Below are 15,543 nucleotides of genomic sequence, written 5' to 3' on the forward strand. Positions count from 1 at the left end.
GAAATTACTGAAAGATGCTTGAGGACTCAAATTATATGTTAAGTGAGTTATTATCACAGTGGCCTCTTTTCGCCTTGAAAATCTACTGACAAGGATGCTCATCCATCTTAGAAATGTCTTCATCTTTCAGAGAGCATCCTCTGAGAGTCAGGCTTCCCCAGCTGAGGGTCCTGCATCCCACCACCTGCCCAGCAGGCACATATGGCACGTGGGGATCAGGGGGCCAGGGTGAGCGCTGCTCATGCAGCAACATCTGCCAGCTGATCAAAAGTCGCCTTAATGAAATGCTAAAAGCAGTTTAGTTCACCCCTGCATGCTCAAAGACAGCTGTAGTGACAAAAGGTGCATAGGAAGAGCACCACATTAAGATTACAGATGGGAAAAGGAGCAGAGAAAAGGATGAAGCTCCAGTCATGCTTTCTGACCCAAGTCATCTCCAAACACCCTGACAAATACACTCATACTACTGCTTGAAATCAACCACAGCATGAAATGCAAAACCGTGCTGTAAAAAACAAGGACAGGAGTAATATTACTAAAAACAGAAGAAATAGTTAAGAATTCATCATTACAATTTGTCATTTGCATCACATAACTTTAGTTCCTGTCTTTTACAGATCTGGCTGTGTTCAAAGAGTTCTTCACTGGAAGTTCCTCTCAATAAATGATCCCACAAAAACAAATGATCAACACAAAAATTGGGATATAATTTATACATAATTATATGCATAAAAATAGTTCAGATTTCAGTGTCACTAGTTGCTTTCTCTACACTGTGTCTGCTGATACTGCATATACAGGAAAAGCACTAAAAATGCAGTTCAAAGAGATGTAGTTTCTGAACATCACATTTTCTCTGGGGCACTAGGATGCCTTTCTCTGTTATTATACCAGGTCCACAGATTTCAAGATTCAGAGCAGAGCAACTACACTAGGCATGGAGAACATGGAATTCCCAAAACCAAACAAGGCCAATGGACCATGAACATAGTATCTTGGCTTCAAATGGTAATTATTTCCCTGCAAAGCTGAAGTTGAAATACAGTGGAAAGTGCTTTTACTAATTTAGCCCCTCACAAAGGAAACAAAGAAGTGCTTCAAAGATAAACAGCTTGCCTTTATTTTACTTAAGCATTTTCTTAAAAACTTGATGATATGAAAACAACAAATAATGGCCTGCAGTCTAGCAGAAATTTTGTCATTGGCTTGGTTGTTCACATGAAATACATTAATTTTAATGCAGCTCTCTCTGGGAGAGACAGAGATGTGAATCCTCCTCCATGACCCGGTCATTCAGAGAAAAGGGACCAGGCACTGAACCATCTCACTAGCTACACCTTTGTGTACATCATATTCTGCACAATGAGGTGACTGATTGAGAAGGAAAAGTCTAAAAGTTAATTTTCTATAAATGTGGCTTCTACAAACAGAAAGATTGATTTTTAGCATTCTTCTCAAACTCAATAAAGCTAATCTGTATGTCCAAGAAGAAAACAATACCATCAGTAGAAAACCTGTCATTAAACAGTGACTCAGCATGCTGACTGAGCCTCAAGCTCTGAATAAAGTATTTATAACATATTCAAAATTCAGAAGGGTGGTTGCACTCAAAGAGAAAAAGAAAAGGTATTAGCAAGCCAGTAGTAATCTAACTAAAAGAAAAAATCATAAATTAGAAAATAAGTAGCTTGCTATTTAAAGAAAGAAGAAAAGGTCATTTTTCTTAATGCAAGGGCAATTTAGAAAGAATCATTTAACAAAAACACTGCAAATACGCTGGAAATTTGAAGTCATCCAACATGACATGAACTTGAAGTAAAAAGCTGATGTTGAATTCAGAAAGATAAATTCCATGCTTAGCACCAGTAAAATTTATTATAAAATATATTTCTTCAGCATTATGAAAGTAAATTTGTATCTGATTACTAACATCTATTATTAAAAATGTGTAAGATAAATATATATTATGAACATTCATGAAAGTGCATTACACAAATACAAGATGATCTGTGCAGACTGAAATATATGTTCTATCCTCAAAGAAAGATAATCTCAACGGAAGAAAAGAAGCAATTATGTAAAAAGGAATTGCAGAATGAAACACATACCAGAAAGAGTTGAAACTCAAGTTACACAGAAGGCTTAGGTGCTTCATGAATAAAGAAGGAAGAAAATCTCAATAAGTGAAAAATGATGCTATGAGAAAAAAAGAGGAAGTGTATCAACTAGGCATACAATAATATGCAGATTATTGTACAGTGACATAAAACAAGAGCATATAAATTCTGCTTATCAAAAACAGAATGACTTTTAGTTAGGTTAGAACATACAAAGCTGAGCTCCAGCTTACAGATCAACATTATGAAGGTGGCATCTTCCTACTGGTTCTGTACCTTGTCCAGAAGGATGACAAAGAAATTTGTTCCTTTCCTGCCATGTGGATAAGCAGAACAATAACTAAACAACCATCAGTTGTATCAGGAACAGGATGCTAGTTTTGTCTCCTTGACATACTTCTATAGCCAACACTCCAAACACAGACACAGGAAATCACATTCCCTTGGCATTAAGGATGAAATAAATTTCTGCACAGAGACTATTATTCCCCACACATACACTCAGGAACAGAAGCAGAGTCAATTCTGATTGTCTCTTTGCTAGCTGCAGTGATGTAGACATCAATTCTGAACTGTATTGCTCAGCATCACTGCAGGCATACTCAAGGCAAAAATCACTGAAATATAAAAGTCTGGCCACATATTGCAGGTTAAGGCTGCTGTAAAACCCAATGTTCTTAGAAATGCTTTCCTTTTTTTTTTTTCTTGTAGTAAAAAAAATTGATTGTTCACATGATTTTCAACACAAACACCACAGCAGCCTACTCCAACATTACAAAACCAAAGAAACGCAAAATTTAATGGAACTGCCTAAGTAATGAAGCTTTGATATTTTATTGATTTGCTTGAAACTATGAATTGCCAAAACCAAAACACTGTTTTAACCTGAAAGTCCCATTGAGATCATATTGCATACTACACTGTGAGTTTATTCCAAGCTGTTTATTAGCAAAAACACTACTAACAGCATGCAGAAAAGATATTGCTGACACAGAGCTGCCTTTCAACCTCTGCTTGCCATGGTTATAGGATAAAGCTTCATTTTCACATCTGCAAAGGTACTACCCAGTCTAGTTTGAAGCCCAGATGACAGAACCAAAGGTTGGCAGTCTTCAGTGCCACTCTACGGCTCTGCAACTCATTTCCAACACTTCTCTTGGACTAAGGTGTTTATTAGTTTATATTTATTTAAACAGCACAACAATTTGCTCTCCTAAGTCAAACAACCCTAGATACCACAATACAGAATATTAGCTAAACAGATAATCACAGAACATCCTGCTCCAATGGGATCTGTAAGCTTCGTACAGCACAGAAAATGGTGCTGGGACATACTTTAAAATATCTGAAAAAATAAGTACTCCTTAATCAATGGGATGAAGTCTCTGCAAAGGGATGTCAAGCTAGAGTGCATTTGGTATTCTTTAACTGGTTGTAAGTTAAAAGGACAGAACTGGTCAAAGAAAGAAGACCGGGGACAAACCAGGGAATCTGCAGTCAGAAAAGTGAGTGCATGTGCAGGACCAGGTTCCAAAGGGAATAATTTTTGCTGTCAGTGAGTCATAACATCTCAGTGGAGCACACTGAAAATATTTACCTGAAAAAAAAATAGGGACAAAAATCCAGAACTACAGTAATTTCACAAATACAAGCCGCAGCAATTTGACAAAAATTTTGGTGGAAACCCGGAAGTGCGGCTAATAGTCGGGGGCGGCTAATATGTGAATAATTTTCTGACATTTACAACCCCAGACATGCCAGCCAGAGTGCCGAGCCAAGCACCTGCCAGTAAAAGCCGGCATTCCGCGATTGTTACAGTGTTACTGTGTTGCCCTGGCTCCCTGCAGGCAGCACGGGGGGCAGGGAGAGAGGCGGGAGAGCTCTCTTCTTCCCTCCTCTGCCGCAGCCCAGGGGAGGACGGGGGGGGGGGGGGGGGGGGGGGGGGCGCCACCACGTCACCATTGCCGCAGTTCGGGGAGCCGACAGGAGCCCCGCGCAGCCATTGCCGCGGCTCGGGAATGGGGGGGGAAGTGCGCGCCGCCATTGCCGCGGCCCGGGGACGGGGGGAGAAGTGCGCGCCGCCATTGCCGCGTCTCGGGGAGCCGACGGGAGCCCCGCGCAGCCATTGCCGTGGCTCGGGGAGGAGGCGGGGTGCTTTGTCCGCGCCCGCCGCCGGCGCCACGGGCGAGGGAAAGCTCCGTCCCTGCCTGCCACCGCGGGGCAGCGCCGACCCGGGGTGACCGAGCCCAGTGACAGCGGCGGCCGGCCCCGAGCGGCAGCACCGGGCTGGGCCACCTGGCCCCGTCAACAGCCCCTAGCGGGCCGAGCCTGCACAGCCTTAGCTCAGTCAGTAAACCCCGCCCTCCCGCGGTTCTGTTACTGATTGCACACGGGTCCTCGCTGCGAACGACAGAGCGGCTTATATTCGGGTGCGGCTTATCTATGGACAAAAACCGAAATATTTGCCAACACCCAGAGATGCGGCTTATACTCAGTGCGGCTTGTATTCGTGAATTTACTTGACATTTTCCATAGGGGAGAAATTATTCATAGTCACAGAAGCCTTGCTCAGGAATTTTAACATGTGCTTCAAGCCATCTCTCTGCTCTTGATGTTTTGTTTCACCAATCTAGTACAATTTTATTTCTCACTCCAGAAGTGTCACAAGACAGAGCTTCAGTATTCCACAAGTCTCTAAGTTGATAGCCAGCTACAGCACATGTGGAGGATAGGCCTGCAGTTTACTACAATCAGCTTGACTTTGACCTCTCCCAAATTTATGTTAAGATGAAATGTTTCTCATCTCTGGAACAGTGGCTTTTATAAAGACAAAGAGTGAGGTCTTTTTTCCTCTGGAGTTGCATATGTGCTCTTTGCACAGCAAGATACAGTGAGGACAGCAATTGCTATGATCCTGTACCAATGGTGTCTGCCCGCAGCACCTTCAGCCACTTCAGTGCATGTGACATGCAGCATTTCCACCAAGCACCTTGGAGCCAAGTACAGTTTCAAAAGCCACAGCAAAAATTAACAACAAAGTTCTCAAAATGTTAAGAAAGACAAGGTTATCTGTTACTTAGAGAAAATTAAATCCTATTTGCCAAAAACAGGTAAGATCTTGGCACCCAATGCACAACACCTGAGGATTTCCACACTGATGTAGGTCTGCTGAGAGCTACCAAAGCATGAGCATCATTTTCCCTCCATTATGTGCTCCAAGCAACATGAAAGCTGTAGGGATACACACTACTAACAGAGTCAGTAACTCAGAAAGACTCAGAGTCAGACTCAGAAAGATCAGTCTCAGAACTGACTGTTTTTTCAGTAGCAGGAGCACCCACCACCTGCACAACTCACGGCAGCCTTACACCAAACACTCACTTCCAAACATCCAACTGCAGGCTCACAGACCTGTAGTGAACTGTAAACCAGCACTCTCAAGGAAACAGTCACAGCCTTCTTTATTGCCTTAGCCATCTCACTGGCAATGAGGGCAACACTGCATGTACACACTGTGAGAACTCCTCTGCTTCAAAGGCACAGCCATTTCTTGTCATCCAAAACCTACTAGCAACTGGGATGCAGTAAGAATATACCTCCTATCCTGCACCCAAAGAGTCAGCTATAAAGAGTCTACAGCAATTATCAACACAGGCAAAACCACATAGCCAGGAACTGTGGTCTGCCAGGTTAGCACACAGACGATCTCCTTCATGACCGGTCAAAAACTCCAAGCTCAGAAACAAACACAGAATTATTGCTTGTGCATCTCCAACACCTTCTACATGTTGTCTCCACCTTCTAGAAAACTTCATCCATATCTCAGGTCTGCCACCAAGTAGAACAGACTCAGAGAGCGCATACAACTGGAGAGCAAATGCATCAGTGGATGAAGAATACAGCTCCTGAATACTGAAGCCTACTGAAAAATGCTAAGAAGTAAGTCCCAGGGCAGTTCAAATGAAAGGGTTTGGCACGTGAACTGAAAACAAAACTAAGGACAACCAATGAAGTCCTGACATTACAGATATGGATAATACAAAGCTTTGTTACAAGATATTCACAGGTAGGTTTAATGAGCCTCAGAACTACAGTACAACCTGATTATATTTATTGACATTGTAATTCATGAGTCTACTGTGTTGGTTTTATAACAATATAAAGAATTAATACCATAGAAGAAGGTCTGTGCGCTTCTTCAGTCACTAAAGTTTTCTTCTGTGGTTCCAAAGTCACATTTGTCTACTAAAATTCTTAGAATACATACAAGCACCAACTTGCAGTCCCACTTTTCAGGGCAAGTTTCATCAGTCAGAAAACACCTGCTGCAAAGGCCATGCTAAAAGCTGGGGGAAAAAAAATACAAACTCTAGGTTTTATTGCAAATTATTTACTGCTGATTAAAGAATGATATAGATAACAAAGCCCCAAAACTGTAGCAGCTCTTCCCATGCACAGAGGTCAGGGTCACAATGAGTGTAACTCCTACTGTCAACCTCACTGCCTGGACTGGTTGTTATTTACATCCAGTTCAAATTCAGAATACATGCAATAAAGGTGATGAATTTATGGATGATGGATCCATCTTATACAGACTGTAGCTGAGATCAGAATCAAATGAGTCAGTATCAAGAAGGTTCTTATTTTTCTACTTAAAAATGTACTACCTTTGCAAGGGAGAAGCCATGACAACATTTATATCACCCACAGGGTGCAGTGCATCTCAAGCAATATGAAACAGGAAAAAGAAAAAATGCTTTGTGTAATTCAAAACCCCCAAAAATAAGCTTCATATTTCACAGCTTCACTGTTAAAAAATGTATCTCAGACTTAATGATTCTTTCTACATTAAAAAAAATTACATCAGAAAACAGAATGACATGGCTTAATCTGTGCAGAACATGCACTCCTCCACCATGACAAGCACAACAAAATAAGAACATGCAGCATTTTGACATCAACAAAGCTGCCTACATAGACACCCACTCCTTCTTATTTTCTCTGCAGCATATCCTTTTAACTCAGTCATTTATTTCTGCATCTTCCTCACCATTCTTGACTTATCTACTTCCCATACAGCTTCTTCAGACTTGTTTTCACATGAAGACTGACCATGGAAATAGTTACTCCCTTACACAGTTCGGCATACAGCATCCATTTTAATTTTTCCTTCTCCTGCTATATTTATATACCAATAAAAATAATTTCCTTGAGAAACAGAGATGCTATTCCAGAGTATCTGAAATAACTAGGGCAGGAGAGTTATTCTGCAGATTTAAGCTTCATGCTGTGATAGATTCACACATTTGGTCCCACCTCCCAGTAAGGAGCTGGCAATTACTGCATTCCAGTGCAGGACCATGGTTTTTTTCCAGCTCCCTTAGTGCACATGCAAGTTACAGCTGATTCTGGCAGCTGAAGCAGCAATGCATTTGTGCATCAGATGTGCAAAGGCTAGGCATACTGGACTGAGCAAACTGGGGGGGTTCTGCACATTAGAATTCTCGTTCTTGACAATCATGGTATCTACAGCTCTGCTTTACTGATTTTATACTTACAGATCTAAATCTTAAGAAATGCATTGTGTTTATTACCTCAAGTGATAAGGGAACACATCCCTCTAAAGGTTTTAAGATCCTTCTCTGCTTTGTGTGAGGAAGCAGCAAAAAACTGGAATCCTGTGTTGTTTTCATGCTATTTGAAGGATTAGCCTCTTCTCAGTTCCTGGACAATACATATATTAAGTACACTAAGTGCTGTGATTAGAGCTTAAACACTGTTTAGATCAGACACCTCTAACACATCCCCTTGTAAAGCATAAGTTACCATTATTATGCAATTATGTTAAAGTGCTAGTATGGAGGAATCCTCTATTTTACCCAGTTCGTCAGATAGGCTGTCTGTCACAGATTTATCTGTATATTAATTGTTTGAGTATTTTCTGAGTACACACAAAATTCTCAGTATTTAAATTTTTACTCTTAAAAACCACAGTTTTTTTACCCAATACCTAGATTCCTAATAGCTCACTAAATAGACAGACTAAATCTAGCTCAGCTGTACCTAGATATTCCATGGCTATGGTCATGGTTCCCTTTTTGATGCAGAAGTAGGTATCTACTTTTCAGACTATACATCTACGGATAGCTAAAGAAAAAAAAAGATGGAGGAAAAATATGTACAAAAAATCCTAAAAATATTTCAGGCTTTTTTACACAGTGGACAGTAGCAAAAAAAAAAAAAATTGCAAGCAATAATATATACAAAAAGTATTTGTTATTGACATAAAGGCTGGGTTGGTCCAGTTAGCTGAATGCAGGAAAGCTTTGCACTTTTGCTGCAAGAAACAGTAATAGCTCCAAACTCCTGGCTGGTCAAATGCAGAATCTAAAAATTTCTGAGAAATTTCAGCATATGATGGCAATCTACTAAAAAAATCCAAACAAAGCTAGACCAAACCCAAAATAAACAAACAAAATCCCCACCACCAAACCAAATTAGAAAACATTAATAAAGGGATATAATAAGTTTAAAGGGATACAGTGAGTTGTCAGGAACAAAATTGTGCAAAAGATTCATTTTCCAAGGTGACTCATGGCAAAGAATACAAGTTCATGCCATTCATCGGTGAAATTTGACAAAAAATACAAAAAAGGCTCATTAACTTCTGCAATCAAGCATATACGTCTTAGAGTTCTGGAGCAGGAGATTTATTTTTAAGACTTCAGCCATTTCACACATGCAGTTTGAAATTGTCCAACAAATGCAAAAATTAGTCATAGGGGACTCAGAGACAGCAGAAGCCTTCAAGGCTCATTTCCGTAGGAAGCCAGGCTATAGCAAATGTAATTAAAGTTCTTACTAAGAGTTTGCCATTTTACTAAAAAATTCAGAATTACCAGCACAGATAGTAAGTGTTGGGGCACAGCATCCCATCCTCCCATCCAACATGGTAGAGGCCAAAGCCTCATGCAGAAGCTAATAGGATCATTATCTTCAGAAGGATTATGCTGCACAGAGAAGCTGAAGTCTGCCTTTGTGAGAAATAAGTCCATCATCCTTACTAGTCAGCTGAATTATTTTCTTTTGCCATAGTGCAGATAAATTATCACTTGGTCTTCTTTAATATGAGTGCATCTCAAAGAATATTGATATAAGAAGGTGCAAAATGTATTAGTAGATCTTTTTTTGTTTGTTTGTTCAAGAACTAGGGAGTCCAGAAAAGGATTCAAAAGGAAAAAGTAATTAATTCTTTTATAAGAAATAAAAGTCTGCCATACTAAATTAGCAGAGTATAATTATAATATAGTCTACGCCTAACAAGCTTAGCAATGAATGGTCTACAGGAAATGGCAAGATATGACTCAAGTAGATCAACATAAGGTAAAAACATTGTGAAAGTGCTGCTTTACACCTTGATATGGAAAAAAAGGTCTATTATTGGGTTTTCATTTCTCATTTCTAAGCAATTTAGAGAAGGAGTACCTCCCAACACACTTTCTCCCTTCTCATAGGGATGATAGAGTGTTTACATCCAGACAGTGCAGAAGTACCACAGGAAGCACTTACTTCAAAAGCAGGGAAGTACTTGCATCTTAGGGACTCAAACAGAATGAGAATCACTGTCTCACAAAGTAAAACTTCACCCTAGAAACATGACCTGATTAGACTCAGGGCAGACACGCATCACATCACCACAAGTATTTATAAACATGGATAATAAGCTTGTTCAGAGAATTAGCAGTTCACAAGAAAACAAGGCTTGTACCTCTGGGTGGTAGTTAAAACACAAGCTAGTGAGAAGAAATGCAAAATATTGGACACTTTTTTGCATAAACAGAAGCATTACAGAGCAGTAAATAAAAAGCTACCAGATGCTGAATGCTGCTCTAGACAGAAAACAGAAAAAGTCTCAGCCTCATAATCACTGACATTTTGGAAAGTCTTAGTGAAATAGTCTACTTTAGTTAGATAAGATGTTCCTTGTTCTGACTGTTGAAGAGGAAGAATAAGATAATTTTGGAAGAATCCACAGAGGATTGTTCTGCAATGGCTCACTCTTACTCTCATCATATAAACAATAATAATATTAACAATAGCACCTCAGTTTCAATTACATGAACATACCAGCTGGCTCACCTATCTTAAAATAAATAATGTTAGGATTAAATTTTAGTGTGTTACACTCACAGGGGAAAATGAAAAAATCACCTCCTCACCTGCACAGATAGCAGTCAAAGCAACCAGATATGCAGACAGTGCCCACAATGAAGGCTGGCAACTGCAGACCATAGCCAAAGGGACACCATTTATTGAGGTTACACGCAGGAAGCCAAGCATTTCATCTGCAGCACATGCTGAGCATCAGCACTAAATCAAAAGTGAAACTGCTAAATGCAGCTCTGTCACTCCACTGACACTTCCTTCCTGGATGGAAAGGTAACAGCTATCACAAGTGCAACTCAAAGCTTTCAATAATAATGTCTTGCCAAATGCAAGTTCAATTTAAATGGCACTAGCAAATATGAAAATACTTTCTGAAACAGCACTTATTTCCCTTAATGTCAAGGTAGCGTGCTAGAAAATGGGCAACATGGTGTTAAGATGGGCTACAAATGAGAAGAAAACTGAACAAAAACTTCAAAGATTTAGGAGAGACATCTTGATTCTCCTACAGTTGTGGCTACATTCAGTATTTAATAGGGAACAAGTAAGCAACACATGAACAAATACATGTAGTATAAATAGTTTCTCTCTTAATTTCACACTGATTACAGAATGCCAGCTTGCAGATTAAATACATAGGTTTTTAAAAACATCTTCAAGAAAGAAATTAACTAGTATTTAGTCCTCTTATTATCAGAACAAAACAAAGATGTCCTTCAGCCATTTTCGACTAAAAACAAAGTAAAATCAAAGCAAAGTCAATGTTGACTGTCTGAGGATGACAGAACTACTACAACAAAGTCTATTCATTACTTCTAAACATTTCACCATTTTAGTGGTTTTTGCTTCACTTTCAGACTTTCCCTTCAGAAGTTTCAGTTTATAGAGTTATTCAGCATGTTAACAGAACAGCAGCAAAACAACTGCATGTGTATATGTGTTTACATTTTTATAAAATGTGCATTAGGCACAAAATGCATCTCTTAAAACCAAGGATAAAAAGATAAATTAGAAATTAATACTCTATATCTTTGTTTTCATTGACACACAATTTCCCATTGTGAACCATATACAAGAGTGATACAATTTTCTGTGAACCAACAGAACAAAAATAAAATAACAAGATTCCACTGTATTCCTCACTACATCAAGCACCTTATCCATTCCTGTCTAACATAAGAGCTCCAGGTGGGAGCTTCCCAAATACATCTGGCTCTTAACGTGCATCTATGCATGTGTTTGAGAGCTGATATGGTAAAGAAAGAATGCATCAAATCCAAAGGTAGCTGTGGAATTAAATGCCAGATCTATGAGCTTGGATTGTATCGAGAGGAAAAAGGGAAGACCTCACCTACCACAGCACATGGGAGAAGTTGCTCTGCAGCTGCCATTCTTATTAGACAAAAAGAGATTAAATATTGCAAGTAAGGAAGAAACAACCAAATTTTAATGATTTCTGAGAAAGGCCTACAACTGCATTCCCTCTGCCAAAGACAAAGTTCTATGATTTACAATAACGTGCAGAGGATGGAAGTATCATGGAAAATAGAATTAATGAAAAATTTGTTTAAACTACTTCTGTGGTTCCATTTTGCCCCACTGACAATGAATCTGTACGACTTTTATAGAATTGCTATAGATTTTTCCCTATTACTGAAGTTATGGCTGATAAAGTCTGCTATTTTAAAAAAAAACCTTAGCAAAAATTAAACAGAAGTAACAAAATTTGCATACAGGAATAAAACTTCTATCAGAAGTTGGATGGAAAAGAATGGATGGAAAAAAACCCACTTTTTTTTTTAGATCATTAACTCAAGACATTTTATTAACATGTGAAGAAAACAATGATCATGAAACCAATTTTCGTTACTAATGCTGAGTAAGACTGCAATAAGTACCCTAAATCAACAACAGTTCTCAATATGGAACTTTCTATTTTATGAGAAACAAAAGAGATGGAATGTGTTTGTGCATATCAGTACACAAAGCTGCAATTAAGACTGAATATTGTACCTTGAAAATTGAGCAGAACAGTTAATGGAAGTTGAGAGAAAAAAAAACAGGATTACAGACAAGAACATGAGGAAGAGTTTGATGTTTTCTTTGCTTGATGGTAGCTCAAAGTTAATAAATGGAGATGCAATAATCAGTGGTACCTGACCAAATATCCTCTTAGACAGAGGCAACATGCAGCCAACCTTGCTTTTATACAAATGGGCAATCCAACCTCACATTCTTCAGTATTTTCTGCTCCCTGACGTGTACTTATGCCAGCTCCATCTGGCCTTGCACTATCCAGAAATACAGCCCAGGCCCATTTCTTTCTTCATATACTTGCTACTCCTACATCTCCCATCTTCTGTCATAATCTAACCAAAATGTTCTAAAAGAAAAAAAATCTGTACATGAAAGTAACTATAAAATTTGCATACTGACAAATAATACTTAAAGGCAGAAACTGACAGCAGAGTTGGGATGAACTGCAACGAAGGTGGTGCTGTGCACATAAATGCATTAACTGTGAAAAACAAAATGTGAGCTTGAAAGAGGTGGACCTCTAAGAGAAGAATCTTAAGGAACCTCTGCTCCATCACTGTGACCCAGGATTAACATTTTCATAGAGCACATCTCTTTCAATTCAAGCCTCATTTATACCTCAGGTTCAACACGTGGGCTCTTTTGAGGATATTTCCAATTCTTGCATTCCGGTAACAGCAATCTAAGACACTAAAGGAGCATTAATTTAAGTGGAGAGTGAGCATTGCCCAGCATTTCCAAAAAGCAAATGGAAATAAAAAGCCTTTATGTACGTGCAGGAGAAGTTAAAATATGTTAGGTAAACCAGTGGTCTCTTACAGTACTTGTGTCTCAGCCAGTAGCAGACAAGCCCCAGTGCCTCAGTGAATGAGCCCTAGGGTGGCCTCCTTGAAATTCACATTTCCAAACAGTGGCCTCTTCACCCATAAGAAGAATCACCTCTTCCACGAGATTCAAGATTCTTGGCCCTTCTGTTTAAATCTCCAAAATATCTGTTCAAAGATTAGATTCATATTGACAATCTAACTGCGTGTACCCACCCGGAAACAAAAAATTCAAACCCCAAAAAACCCCACACTACCTCAGGTACAAGAAACACAGTCATCCCAGTGGACCAAGAAGTACAGAGCAGAAACTGAAAACAAATGTTCTAAGCCGTACAGAGTATCCCAGTTTCTGCACCACAGTAACTCATTTTAGCATTAACAGTAAGGTATGTGTTTTTTCAATGCAGAACAAAAAACATCTCAAAAGATAATTAAGGAAGAATTTAAAAGTCTTTAGAAAAACCTTCCCACCTAAATGCACCATGAATTAGTGTATCTTATAATCACAAACCATTTATTTTCAGCAGGTTTTGGAAAATTAACACAGAGATATTCACCCCTTGCCACAGCGGAATGGAATGGAAGCCCACAGAGATGAAACACAGCAGACCCTAATATTAATAAGCATTACAAAATCCAACTCTTGCATAAATATATAGGCACATCAAGCCTACTGTTAGAACTGAGCAAGAAGAGGCATTACTGTGTATACATCATGGGTTCTAAGACTAGGGAAGAGATGTCATGGAGCAAAAGGAATCTCTGAATGAAGTGGGTCTCAATTCCTTCTCCCTCACAAAATTTGCTAGGATTTCTTTTCCTTCTTCTTATAATAATTCTATTAATTTTTAAATAAATAAATACAGTCAGTTATAACATCATTTCTTATGATTGTTTGATTAGGCAATGTGGTGCATGGAAGTCATCAGTCAGGCTAATAAATATATAAAAAACTAACAAAAATAATTCTTGCTGGTTAGTTAAGCCTGTGTTCATCCTCCTCTAATTCAGAGATCCTGCAAATCTGTAGTGATTTGCAGGCCTAGCCACTGCTTTAAGGGCAGATGGAAAGAACTTTCTTTAAAATCTCACCCATTCACTAGAAAGAACCAGTCTTGATGGGGAACCAAGACAGAAAAATTACAGTGTGTGCAGATACTCCTCTGATCCAGCCCCCCGGAGTGATCTGTTCTGTAGTGTTGCCATAGAAAATGGAAAGGAAGCCTCCAATTAGGGACGAGGTCACATTTAAGCAGAGATATTATGTAAATATCAGCCAGCCAGCACCCTGCAAAAAAAAAAAATAAAGGCCTCATCCTGCCAGCCCTCCAAGGGCAGGCCTCGGGTTTGCTCCTGGAGCAGCCCTGCCAGCAGGACCCGGCTTGCAGGAGCAGGTGCCAGCCCCCGAGGCTGCCCGGGGACCCCCGGCCCCGCAGGTACAGCCCGGGAGGGGGGCGGGCGGCCGAGCCTGGGGGCCGGGATGCTCCGGAGCGTCACCCTGCCCTGCCGCGGGCACCGGCGGGGACTGCGGAGCGCGGGGAGCCCCCGGAGCGCTCCCGGCCCCGCCGCGGCCGCGCCCCGGCCCGCTGATGGCTGCGGGGGAGTTGCGGGAGGGCGGGGGCCGGCGGGGACCGGCCGAGCCCCGCCCGGGGACAGGCAGCCCCTGCCCCGCCAAGGACCGGCCGCCCTTCCCGAGGCTTCCTCGCCCGTCGGGTCACCGGCACGGACGGACAGCTGACAGCGGCACAGCCTCGCCCCGCCCCGGGATGCACTTTTTCCCTGAGGCACCTCGCACGCCCAAAGTCTCCGAGCGCGGCAGCATCCTCCCTCTATCGTTCCATCGCTCCATCCCTCCACCCTCCCTCCCCTGCCACCCCGTGCCCTCCGCATCACCCACTCGTGCTCCCGCCGCCGCCACTCACCCACTCCGCGGCCGGCGACGGCGGCAGGGCTCGGCCAAGCCCCTGCCCGCTCCTTCCCCGGGAGATCCGCTGCTGCGATGCGGACAGAGCGGTGGCGAAGCACCGCCCGGCAGCCGCACCTCGCTGCCGGCGCCGGGTCCCTCCCCAGCTGTCACCGGCGGCCCGCCCTCGGGGGCGGCGGCGGCCGGGCCCTCCCGCGGCCCCGCCCCGCGCCCGCCGTCGCTCGGGGTGCGCGGCCGCGCTAGCTCCGCACTGGATGCGGGGCTGCCCCCGGCGGAGCTGCCCCGGCAGAGCTGTCCCGATAGAGCTCCCCCGGTGGAGCTGCCCCGGCAGAGCTGCCCCTGGCAGAGCTGCCCCTGGCAGAGCTGCCCCGGTAGAGCTGCCCCGGTAGAGCTGTCCCGCACGAGGCTGGTCCCCCTTTCAGAAGGTGCGGGCACGTCCGGCACAGAGCGCCGAAGACGATGGACACATTTA

At 41.8% G+C, this 15,543-nt stretch overlaps 1 protein-coding gene across 3 annotated transcripts in view; it reads right to left on the minus strand.

The window, feature by feature from the left end:
- JAKMIP1 (janus kinase and microtubule interacting protein 1) overlaps positions 1 to 15,227 on the minus strand; it is a 151,541-nt gene extending 136,314 nt beyond the window's left edge. For 2 of the 3 annotated variants that reach the window (XM_033061324.1, XM_033061326.1), the window contains exon 1: positions 15,070 to 15,227. The gene's annotated coding sequence lies outside the window, so the exon portion shown is untranslated. Of the gene's footprint in view, positions 1 to 14,239; positions 14,436 to 15,069 lie in introns of all 3 variants that reach the window. The other variant, XM_033061325.1, reaches the window with a different exon arrangement.
- Between the last annotated feature and the right edge of the window lie 316 nt (positions 15,228 to 15,543).

This window comes from Catharus ustulatus, chromosome 5 (genome assembly GCF_009819885.2).
Source record: "Catharus ustulatus isolate bCatUst1 chromosome 5, bCatUst1.pri.v2, whole genome shotgun sequence".
Taxonomy (NCBI): domain Eukaryota; kingdom Metazoa; phylum Chordata; class Aves; order Passeriformes; family Turdidae; genus Catharus; species Catharus ustulatus.